Consider the following 13,091-nt stretch of genomic DNA (forward strand, 5'->3'; position numbering starts at 1 on the left):
CACAACGTTCCCCCCTTTGTCTGCTGGACGGATTATGATGTTTGTGTCATCTGCTAAGGATGAAATTATGTTTTTTTGTTTCACAGTGAGGTTGAAACCATTAGATCTACCTTTAGCTTGTTGGTGTTTGTGTTCTATGAGGGAATTGGTCACCACATCCTGGAAGGTGTCCAGATTATCATGTGGTAGGGAGGGGTAAAATACAGATTTGGGCTTGAATTTAGTATTCGCTGCCGTGTCAGTAGTAATATCCCAGCATTCAAGAGTTTCAACAGTGTCCTCATTCTCAGGGATTTCAGTATTCATAGCCAGATCCTGCATAGTTCTTAGTATGCTAGAATCCCCTACAGTCAAATTGGGTTGGGGTTGAATTTCATTCATGAGGCTATCATTCCTCTTGCCGCTATTCTTCAGAGTATGCCATTTTTTTAGCTTAAGTTTCCTGATATATTTGTACATATCAATACGTGTTTCTGAGTAGTTAAGTTTCAGTAGGGCAAAATGATAATCCGAGACAAAGTGTTTTCTTTTCTAGAAAAGAGAGCTGTCGGCTAGAGAGGTTAACAATAGTCTTATTTACCATTTCAGTATCATCCATTATTGACGATTCCGGTAGCCCCCACGTCTGGTTCCCATTGGCTCTGTTTCTTTGTCTTTTCTTGTTTCTTTGTTTGCGTCTTTGTCTTCTCTGTTTGCTCCGCCCCTCCCTCTTCCTCGGCCTCTTCCTCTTCCTCTGCTCCCTCTTCCTCTCTGCGGTGGTGCTGGTGGGGGGGATACCCTTCCCGATTGCCGCCCCCTCTTCAGCACCCGGAACTCGTCCAAAAAAGTTGCACGTTTTGGTATAATTTCCATTTCCGAAGATGTACTTGTGGATTTGATGGATATGTCTGTGTCTGAGTCGTCTGCGATCATGGAAGTTGTTGCAGTGATTTGCACATTTTCATCGTGGCGTGTTGGTGGTTCTGACAATTGGGTACAGTACATGTGGTCATACTTTTTGCTGTACGTCAGTATGTTATGTTATGTTATGTTAGTGCTATTTGTATTGCGCACGGCTGCTCCAGCGAAGGAGCGTCCCGGCGCACCGACAAGGTGGCGAACACAACACAACTGGGGAACAGAAATAATTATTAAGAAATTGGGGAGTGAAGGATTTAACAAAGCTCAGAAAATAAATGAGTTTTAGCGGCCTTGCGGAAGGAGAGCAGGTCACCAAAGGTCCGGAGTTTCAAAGGGAGAGCGTTCCAGAGTGCGGCTGCCCGCACCTTAAAAGAGCGACCCCCCACCCGACTGAGTTTGAACCGAGGGGCTACCGCTAATTCTTGGTCTAGCGAGCGCAGAGTGCGGCCCGGGATGTAAGGGCGCAAGAGTTGGTGCAGTAAGGGAGGTGATAGGCCCTTCAGAATTTTGAAGGAAAGGCACAAAACTTTAAAGTGGATCCGCTGCCTAACGGGTAACCAATGCAAGGCTCGCAAAGATTGACCGGCCGAGCAAAACCTAGGAAGACCTATGATCGCTCTGGCCGCAGCGTTCTGCACTCTTTGAAGTCGGGTTAACTCAGCCTGGTTTAATCCTATAAAAAGGGAGCTGGCATAGTCCAACCGTGCCAAAACCGTTGCTTGCACCACCAATTGACGAGTTGCGGCATCGAAGTATTTAAGGGCAGGGCGCAGATTGCGCAGGATGCCGAAGCAGCAAGCCGCCGTCCTTTTGGTGTGGCCAACAAAGTTGAGGGAAGGGTCCAGCCAAACACCAAGATTTTTGATCTCCGCAACCGGAGTGGGGGTCGGCCCCAGCTCAGAGGGCCACCAGGTATCTCCCCATAGGTCCGTCCGCTTCCCAAAGATCATCACCTCCGTTTTTTTGGCGTTTAGTTGGAGACAGTTGGACGTCATCCAACCAGCCACCGCCCTGAGTCCATCTCTGAATCTTGGGGCATCCACCCCAGAGTCCCCGCTGATCGTGACCGCTAGCTGGGTGTCATCAGCGTACGACACCATGGTCATACCACAGAGCTTCACAACCTCAGCCAGCGGCCTCACGTAGATGTTAAACAACGTGGGGCTCAGTGAGGAACCCTGTGGGACCCCAAGAGACAGAGGATGGCATTTGGACTGGTAGGGCGGGGACGCCACACAGAAGGAACGATCCCTGAGAAACGAACGGAACCACTGGTGTGCAGTGCCGATAACCCCTATCTCCTCAAGACGTTGCAGGAGAATGTCATGGGAGACCGTGTCAAAGGCGGCGCTTAGGTCTAACAAAACAAGCGCCGCCGTTTGACCTGCATCCAGAACTACCCGAAGGTGCTCGACCATAGATAACAGTGCTGTCTCCGTACTGTGGCCAGCCCGAAAACCATTCTGGGTGTCGTCCAGAATGTTGGCACGCAACAGATGACCAGAGAGGGCGGTGTTGACATGCGCCTCCGCGAGTTTGGCTGGCCACGGGAGAAGTGAGATCGGGCGGTAGTTCTCCGATTTTGTAGGGTCGAGAGATGGTTTTTTCAAAATGGGCATTACTACCGCATGCTTCCATTTCAAAGGCACTTGGCCTGATGATAGCGACGTGTTGATTAAGTCGCAAACCGGGCGAGCAAAAACCTGGTCTCTGAACATAGGTGGCTTGAGCGGGTCGTCCGGTGACCCCGACTTAACTCGAAGAGCCAAGGCCGTGTAAGACTCCAAAGAGAGAGAGGGGAGAGAGTCTAGCACCACCTGATCCAACCGGATGGGAGGCCCCATACTGGTTTGTGCAGTGGAGGAGGGGAAGGCCCTATATATGGTCTGGACCTTCTCCAGAAAGAAAGCCGCCAGCGCTTCACAATGAGTATTGGAGCTGATGGAGTTACCGGCCGGCTTCCTTGCCACTAGGTCTTTAAGGGCCTTAAAGATGGTTTTAACAGGATTCCCACTATTGCGAAACTCCAGAGCGTAGTATTCAGCCCGGGTTCTACAAACCGCGCGGTGATAAGACTTGACCGCAGCCATATACAGGGTTTTTTTGCTGCTGTCATACCTCTTCCTCCAGTCTCTCTCTGCACGTCTGCAGACACTTTTCAGAGCCCTCAGATTGCCATCATACCAGGGACTGGGGGCGCGGGAGCCACACTTACTGAAAACCATCGGGATAAGGGAGTCGAGGGCCCTGGTTACCCATCCGCAGAAATGGTCATAACCAGACTCCACGTTCTCCACTGCACCCAGTGGGTCGTCAGTGAGAAGGCGGTGGAGATCTTCCGCCTTTAATTTGCTCCAGCGCCGTCTGGGCATGGCTCGCAGTGGCACCTTAAGTGGGGCTTCATCAAGACTACAGTGAATGGTCACGAGTGAGTGGTCTGACCAGGTCAGGGGGAGGGGGGGGGCCACTGTAACCCCTTCTAAGTTAGAAAAAAAGGGGTCCAGAGTGTGGCCACCACTATGAGTGGGGTCCGAGACCAGCTGGAACAATTGAAGGGCCTCAAGGTCCGCCACCATCCCTCCCACAGAAGAAAGACACAAAGTGTCAAAATGGAGATTCAAATCACCAATGATAGAGAAATTGGCAGACCCTACTGCTAGTGAACTAACCGCCTCAGGGAGAGCCTCTCGAAATGCCACTGAGCTACCAGGTGGACGGTAAATCAGCAATCCTGACAAGGTAAAATGCGGAGTAACCGCAACCTTGAACAGGGCGCTTTCGCAGCCCGTGATGTTCTGCACACTCCAGGCGCAAGAGTAGCACGATTTAACAGCAAGAGCGACGCCACCCCCTCTCGAAGAGCGGTTGAGCGTGTAGATGGAATACTCAAAGGGGAACGCCAGATTCAATACCGTAGAATCGGTGTCTTGCAGCCATGTCTCTGTCAGACAAAAGATGTCAGGGGGGTCATTGTCCACAAGATCAGCAATATCCTGATAATGCTTGACCGCCGATCTGACGTTTAAATTCCAGATGGTGAGATGTCGCGAAGAGACCTTACTGCTTATGGCAGGCTGCACTATACAAGACCCCAAACAGGAAGGGGCTTCGAGTAGCCAGCCGCCACAAGCACAGCGATGGGGGCCACACAAAGGGTCAACGCGGACTTCGGCGCAGGGAGGCAGACAGGTATTAAATGCCAGGAGACTATCCCTGGTATACATAAGCATGGTTAGAGATGCACCTGATGTAAATATCACCGCGAAGCCAGCGCAACCGAGCGCGGACGGGCGCAGACGGGCAGGACTCAGGCACGACTCCGGCCACGCGAGGACGCGCCCGCTGCGCGATCCCGCTGCGCTAGGGGAGGAGCCTTAAATAGGTGTTCCCAGGCGTCACATGTGCATTCAAGCACTGTCAGGTGGAAAAGCCTCACTCCACTCACCCCACTCCAAGATGTCCGCCAAAAACGAACCAAGCACCCACCCCAGGACCAGACCCGCCAAAACGGCGGTGAAGGGGCACAATTTAAGGTGCAGGTAAGGGGCAATTTAAAAAAGGGTCAAAATGACCAAAACAAACAAAAAGAATATATAACGTTTTTAAAACAGCAGTTTTACTGCAAAAACGCGCAAGCGCTCTCGCAGCAGCAGCTACCTTGTCAGGGGCTGAAAGCAGGAGGGACTCGCCCTAAATAGGTGTTCCCAGGCGTCACATGTGCATTCAAGCACTGTCAGGTGGAAAAGCCTCACTCCACTCACCCCACTCCAAGATGTCCGCCAAAAACGAACCAAGCACCCACCCCAGGACCAGACCCGCCAAAACGGCGGTGAAGGGGCACAATTTAAGGTGCAGGTAAGGGGCAATTTAAAAAAGGGTCAAAATGACCAAAACAAACAAAAAGAATATATAACGTTTTTAAAACAGCAGTTTTACTGCAAAAACGCGCAAGCGCTCTCGCAGCAGCAGCTACCTTGTCAGGGGCTGAAAGCAGGAGGGACTCGCCCTAAATAGGTGTTCCCAGGCGTCACATGTGCATTCAAGCACTGTCAGATGGAAAAGCCTCACTCCACTCACCCCACTCCAAGATGTCCGCCAAAAACGAACCAAGCACCCACCCCAGGACCAGACCCGCCAAAACGGCGGTGAAGGGGCACAATTTAAGGTGCAGGTAAGGGGCAATTTAAAAAAGGGTCAAAATGACCAAAACAAACAAAAAGAATATATAACGTTTTTAAAACAGCAGTTTTACTGCAAAAACGCGCAAGCGCTCTCGCAGCAGCAGCTACCTTGTCAGGGGCTGAAAGCAGGAGGGACTCGCCCTAAATAGGTGTTCCCAGGCGTCACATGTGCATTCAAGCACTGTCAGGTGGAAAAGCCTCACTCCACTCACCCCACTCCAAGATGTCCGCCAAAAACGAACCAAGCACCCACCCCAGGACCAGACCCGCCAAAACGGCGGTGAAGGGGCACAATTTAAGGTGCAGGTAAGGGGCAATTTAAAAAAGGGTCAAAATGACCAAAACAAACAAAAAGAATATATAACGTTTTTAAAACAGCAGTTTTACTGCAAAAACGCGCAAGCGCTCTCGCAGCAGCAGCTACCTTGTCAGGGGCTGAAAGCAGGAGGGACTCGCCCTAAATAGGTGTTCCCAGGCGTCACATGTGCATTCAAGCACTGTCAGGTGGAAAAGCCTCACTCCACTCACCCCACTCCAAGATGTCCGCCAAAAACGAACCAAGCACCCACCCCAGGACCAGACCCGCCAAAACGGCGGTGAAGGGGCACAATTTAAGGTGCAGGTAAGGGGCAATTTAAAAAAGGGTCAAAATGACCAAAACAAACAAAAAGAATATATAACGTTTTTAAAACAGCAGTTTTACTGCAAAAACGCGCAAGCGCTCTCGCAGCAGCAGCTACCTTGTCAGGGGCTGAAAGCAGGAGGGACTCGCCCTAAATAGGTGTTCCCAGGCGTCACATGTGCATTCAAGCACTGTCAGGTGGAAAAGCCTCACTCCACTCACCCCACTCCAAGATGTCCGCCAAAAACGAACCAAGCACCCACCCCAGGACCAGACCCGCCAAAACGGCGGTGAAGGGGCACAATTTAAGGTGCAGGTAAGGGGCAATTTAAAAAAGGGTCAAAATGACCAAAACAAACAAAAAGAATATATAACGTTTTTAAAACAGCAGTTTTACTGCAAAAACGCGCAAGCGCTCTCGCAGCAGCAGCTACCTTGTCAGGGGCTGAAAGCAGGAGGGACTCGCCCTAAATAGGTGTTCCCAGGCGTCACATGTGCATTCAAGCACTGTCAGGTGGAAAAGCCTCACTCCACTCACCCCACTCCAAGATGTCCGCCAAAAACGAACCAAGCACCCACCCCAGGACCAGACCCGCCAAAACGGCGGTGAAGGGGCACAATTTAAGGTGCAGGTAAGGGGCAATTTAAAAAAGGGTCAAAATGACCAAAACAAACAAAAAGAATATATAACGTTTTTAAAACAGCAGTTTTACTGCAAAAACGCGCAAGCGCTCTCGCAGCAGCAGCTACCTTGTCAGGGGCTGAAAGCAGGAGGGACTCGCCCTAAATAGGTGTTCCCAGGCGTCACATGTGCATTCAAGCACTGTATTCGGCCAGTCTCGTAATCAGTGCAGTCACGGTGTAACTTTCTCTGTTTCCTCAGTTTGATGTCTTCTTCATGTTGTGTTAGTCTTATCTTGAGGTCTTCCTTAAACTTCTTTATTGTAGTTTGATCGCTATGCGTTTTTAGTTCTTCATCCATTTCCTTTAATTCTTTCATTATGGTCTCCCTGTCCTCCCAAGCATATTTAACTAATATGCACAGCATGGTTCTGGAACTGTTGGCTGAGTTCTCTGACCATTCCTCCAACATGCGTGGGTTTGGGGATTCGTAGGATGGGGTGGTATATATCCTTAACCAGCGCGGGACCATATTTTTGTCTACATAGTCTTGAAGGGAGATGGCCTCCCACCATTTTGACGTTTCACATTTTTTAAGTTTTTCATACTTTCTAAGTTTCCCAATTAATGTTGTATCCGTGTCTTGTTTAGCCATAGTTATTTGCCCTTTCCCAGGGGCACGTGCCAACAGGGTTTGAGCTGCCAACCTGCGTTGTGCTTCCTCTTCCATGATGTGTCAGGTGTACCCAAAAGTAAACGAATATTCCTTTCTTACGAGGTTCAGATAGTTCAGAAAGGTTTCTGTGTGTGTACGATAATAATGCACCAGATTGTCACTCGTGCGCGTGATGTCAAGCTGTTGATTAGCCCTGAAATCCCCACCAGATTGGAGGTTCCAGTTGCCGCCTCCTAATTTCAGTGGTAAGAAGTTCCTGTATTGCACTGGGGGGCTTGCTCCGAATTATGGAGAGAAAAGACCTGCTTTTACTCCGCAAGTTGCGTGTAACACTAGCAGCTTATGGTCGTCGACCCGTCAGTGATCCCACATACAGATTCTGCCCCCAGCCTTCCAGAGGCGCCCCTCCCCGAAAAACCGCACCCCGGTGGGTTGGCGCGTGTGTCCACGTCAACCCCAGAATACTTCCTCGGGTCCGGGCTTACCTCTGGTGTGCTGTCCTGGGCTCGTTCTTCACCACACGTTCAGTTCATTCCTTCCTCCACGTGGATTAGTGAAATGGCGGCCGGCAGAAATCCCTCCGTAAATTTTCACAGAAATATATATATATCTCAGAAGAACCTCTTACATCCCTTCTATCCTCCCCTGAACACTAAGAACCCCTTACCGCCTTTACCTCTACATTCCCCTAAACCCTAAAAACCCCTTATCTCCCTTTACTGAACAGATTTACACCAAATCACAAAAAGCACTAAGATCTAGCTTGCCGACAAATTTTATGCAAATCTGTTCAGCAGCTTTTGGGAAAACGCCTCTGACAAAAGTCTATAGAAAAAGGATTTTATGTTTTGGTACCCCCTTTCTTTCTCGGCTCTGCTGCATTGGATCAGTCCGAAATTTCCATGCACAAAAAAGGCAAAAAAGAACACTTTTTTGAAAAGTTTTGTGAAGATTTGTCAAGCGTTGCCAAAGTTACAAGCAAAACAAAAAAGGCATTTCCTTTGGAAATGTGGACCTAACTATAATTACCCAGTGCCGACTGCCACTGGGTAATATATATGTGTATATCTTATCCAGTGTCGATTGCCACTAGGTAGTTATAGTTAGGCTTGAGTTTCCATAAGAAATGCCTTTTTGTGTTGCTATTAACTTTGACACAGTTTAACAAATCACCACAAAACTTTCCCAAAAAGTGCTCTTTTTCTTCCTGGTTTTGCATGGAAGGTTTTGAGTTGATTCATCAAGCAGGAGCTGAGAAAAAAGGGGGAGGTCCCAAAACTCATTTTCCCGATTCATTTTTCAAGAGGACATTTAGACCGAGCAAAAGCCCAAGCCACTGAACGAATTTACATCAAATTTGGCAAAAATCTATATATTGATCCAGAAAAGGTGATTTTTGTGATTTGGTGTAAAACTGTTCAGTTGTTTTTTAGCAATTAAGTCTCAAGAACGTTGTATATTTCACACCGCAGAGGATCCGTGGGGCTGACAGCTCTCAAACTGAGATCTAATTGCCTGCCACTCCATCAACAATGATATGGTGGCATCCATTTTAGGAATCTCGATTCAGTCCCAAGAACATGGAAGCGCCGATTGGGAGAATGAAACCTTTTGCCTGCTTACTTTCTTGGGCAGGGAAAAACATTGAATTTCTCCTGCCTCGCGGGAGCAAAAGAAAACTGCTCCCGCAGAGTAGGAGCAAAGGTGGCTCCAACAAGGGCCTGCTATCGAATGCCCTGGTTGGCAGAGGGGTACCCCACTTAATAATAAAAAGATGTCAGCTACTGCAGGAGTAGGAAAACAGTGGGTCCGCAAGGGTCCTGGGCTTCCCCCCGCAGCCCCCTACAAAATAATGGTCTGGGGTGCCCATCAATTATGCGTCTTTTGCTTTCTCGCACTAAGTGCACGAGGTATGCTCAGACGTGAGTCCTGGGCTCACTGTGCCACTGGAATCAAGCTACCCTGGCTGAAGAGGGGTGAAACCCCGAAACCGGTCCGAGGATGCTTGTTTCCAGGCCAGGGAGGACCTGGCTTGGCAGTTCGGGCTGGACTGTTCCCATGAGGCACAGGGTCAAGCCTGATTTGCATATGGCCATGTCTAGACTGGGGTGGCATGGTGAGAAAAAGAATGATGGATTTAACCCAGATCTCTTGACTGGGGGTGAATGTTTTGATTTGTTCTGCATTCCGTCCATCAATTATGTGTCTTTTGCTTTCTCGCCCTAAGTGCGCCAGGTATGCTCAGACGTGAGTCCTGGGCTCACTGTGCCACTGGAATCAAGCTATCCTGGGTGAAGAGGGGTGAAACCCCGAAACCGGTCTTAGGATGCTTGTTTCCGGTCCAGGGAGGACCTGGCTTGGCAGTTCGGGCTGGACTGTTCCCATGAGGCACAGGGTCAAGACTGATTTGCATATGGCCAGGTCTAAACTGGGGTGGCATGGTGAGCAAAAGAATGATTGATTTAACCCAGATCTCTTGACTGGGGGTGAATGTTTTGATTTGTTCTGCATTCCGTCCATCAATTATGTGTCTTTTGCTTTCTCGCCCAAAGTGAGCCAGGTATGCTCAGACGTGAGTCCTGGGCTCACTGTGCCACTGGAATCAAGCTATCCTGGGTGAAGAGGGGTGAAACCCTGAAACCGGTCCTAGGATGCTTGTTTCCGGTCCAGGGAGGACCTGGCTTGGCAGTTCGGGCTGGACTGTTCCCATGAGGCACAGGGTCAAGACTGATTTGCATATGGCCAGGTCTAAACTGGGAAAAGAATGATTGATTTAAGTCAGATCTCTTGACTGGGGGTGAATGTTTTGATTTGTTCTGCATTCCGTACATCAATTATGTGTCTTTTGCCAGGTGAGCACCAGGGCATCCCTTAATATAACAAGCATTTGCAATGCAATAGGTCTCGCATTTATAAGAGTTTGAGCTATTGGCATTGTAAAATTACAATGCCTTTTATTTAGGTTTTGGTTTTAAAACAAATAAAAGGCATTGTCATTTACAATGTCAGTAGCATAAACTCGCATAAAAGCAGTGTGTGGAGTGCAGCAGTGTGTGGAGTGCAGCAGTGTGTGGAGTGCAGCAGTGTGTGGAGTGCAGCAGTGTGTGGAGTGCAGCAGTGTGTGGAGTGCAGCAGTATGCCATGTGTAGCAGTGTGCGTCGTGCAGCAGTGTGCGGCGTGCAGCAGTGTGTGGCGTGCAGCAGTGTGTGGCGTGCAGCAGTGTCGTGCAGCATGCAGCAGTGAGTAATGCAGCAGTGTGCAGCAGTGTGTGGCGTGGATCACCCCTTCAGTAAGTCAACCTCAGTCACTGAACCGCAGTATTAAGACCTGTTGAGCAAAGAGTGGGGTACCTTTACAACAGGATTGCCCAACTCATCCCAACATCTCCCAACATTTAGCTGATTTTAGGAAGCTGTCGTGTAGATGGAGTAAAGTAAACTGCATCTCTTGTGTTCCACACGTTTCACCAGTATTAGTAGGCGATCAGCTTTTTATGTCATCATAGTTAATTGCGTCCCTGTTACTTCTATAATTGATAACTTGCAGTGACATTGAAGTCGGTAATTTCCAGGAGAATAAAAATAGACGCATAGAAATGCTTGATTTGCTAACCACTCTGAACATCATTCCATTCCGTTGTTTTTGCTGATATTGCTTTTAACTACTGGCACAAAATATATGCAGGGAGGCATTGTCACTGGCCTTTAAAGGGACATCCAGCCTGGGGTGCCGGGCCGTGTGCATACTGCAGGGAACGCAAGCTTCAGCGCCTAGTCACGTGTATGTACTTTATTAATCTGCTAGTATCATTTAATTTTCTAAACAGTGGTGGACCCCCAGAGGGCCTCAAACAGCTGACCTAAATTAGTTCTAGAGCCGGCAATTTTCTCATTTATAAACTATTTGAGTATGAACAGAAGCTACGAGACAAAAGTCTACTACCACCTGTTAGCTTCTTGCCAGTCCACGAATCGCGTTTAACTCCTGTCGGGGCTGTCACAGATCCCTGTCTTTACCACAAGAGGGCAGTGTCTGCTTGCAGTGGACGAGCCTTATCAGCAGCCACAGGGCCCCAGGTCAGCAAGCGGCGAGGGACCCGCTCGTATTGGACAAAAGTTGCAAATATTAACACATCTGTCCCTACAAACTTGTCGTGACCTTGTTTAAACATGCAGGGCCGCTCTAAAGACTCTGTCTTTCCGTGTAAAGGTCAATGGTCGCGGTGTCAACACAAATCTCGATTTCACAGTAAAAACACCATCTGAATTTGTAATTAAAGAAAACTCTGAACAGTATTTTTGCCTCGTTTCTTTGCTGCGAATGGACATTTTAGTGTGTACAGTTTGAGCTCACAAAACTAAAATGAGTAACTTTTGTTGTCAGAAGCTTACGGAAGCGATTTAAGGACTGTAAAAGTAAAAGCCCCTTCGGTTGGCCATGAAAATCTGGGAAATCCATGAAATCCATAGTGCGGGTACTTGACCTTAAAGTGCCGGATGTTTCGATCTAAATTATTTTATTCCCTCGATGTGGAATTTTTTTTTTTCTGTGTGGAGAAATCCCTCCCTCTGAAAATATGGGAGCGTTTGGGCCACCATTTGTTTGGGCGCTTTATCATTAGTGGTGGAGGTGCTTTAAAAAACTAGTGACACCACGACAATGTTACTGCTCCTGAGTTTCAAAAAGAGGCACAAGAATCCAGAGCAGACATGGCGAGTAAGTTGGCTGAAGAGGTGGGGTGGCAAATGGTGTTCACGGGCGCTTTGATGTCCTCAGTGGCCGCGCGGCTCACTGAAAACATCAAAGCGCCCGCGAAATGTAAGTGATCGCAATCGCGATCACACTTCAAAGCGCGGCTGTGTGACAGGCGAAAGTGAAAGACGAGTGCTTTCAGGCTGCCAAATGGTGCGCGCGCCCGGCACACATGCACAGTAGTTGGCGGCCTGAAAGCACTCGTTTGCACTTCCAAAAGTGCTTACTATAAGTCTCGCCAGAACAGCGCTAAAGCGCTGTCTCAGGCGAGACCTAAAAAAGAAATTACTGGTCCCAGCGTTGCCCCAAGAAATGGGGCTGCTTGCAGGGAGCCAGCTCAGCCGCAGGGGCCCTGTGACTCCCCCGGCAGTCCCCAAAGAAAAAACAAAACAGTTGGTGCCTCAGATGAGACCGGGACACCCAGAAAAAAAAGTGAATAATAATGAGCGGCCACAGCCTCTCATTTATTATACACTGCTCCTACTAAGGAGCGCCCCATAATGCCCTGCGAGGGCTATTTCAATTCTTTTTGTTTTTAGTTTGGTGATATTCCTAGATGGGAAAGGGGAACCACCAAACAGTCTTTTAATTTTGGGGGGGTGCAGGAAGTACTGCAGTCCTCAGCAACATTAGAAAAAACCCAGTGAAATGAAAATAACATTTGTAGAGCGCTCTCATACCCAGAGGTGTCTAGGTGCTAATGTTCAGGGAGGAAACTGCCCTCTGTGTATGGGCAAAGAGAACTGGCAGAAGACCTAGTGTTTAAAAGACCAGGTCTTTAAGGCTTTCCTAAAGGCCAGTAAGTCAGCCTTAAACTTCAGATCCAGTGGGAAAGAATTCCACAGTTTGAAAGTGTAGGTACGAAAGCTCCCACCTCCCCATTTGGATCTTTTGAATTTTGGGATGACTAGGTTGGAGGCAGAAAATGTACGCAGCAGTCTAGTGGGAGAATAACGCTGAAAGCACTGTCTGAGGAATTGAGGTCCGGATCCTTGCAGTGCTTTAAAGGAAATGCAAAGAGCTTTAAAGTCGATGCGCTTCTTGACTGGGAGCCAGTGAAGGTGGAACAAGGCCTGTGCCGCCAACTTAAGTTTGGGGATACTTAAAGCAGGTGAGCCACCGCATTTTGCACAATTTGCAATTTGTTTAGGAATCTTTTCTGCATATTAGTGAATAGCGCTCTACAGTACTCCATTATTGAGATGAGGGCAGGGACGACCAATTTCTGCAATTCCTTCGGAATGAACGGAAGAATGTTCCATAACAGTTTCATCGTAAAAAGGAATAGGACAAGATGGAATTGATATGGCCTTCAAAAGACAGCTTGCTGTCAAAAAGA

The sequence above is a fragment of the Triturus cristatus genome, chromosome 10 (genome assembly GCF_964204655.1).
Source record: "Triturus cristatus chromosome 10, aTriCri1.1, whole genome shotgun sequence".
NCBI classification, from domain to species: Eukaryota; Metazoa; Chordata; class Amphibia; order Caudata; family Salamandridae; genus Triturus; species Triturus cristatus.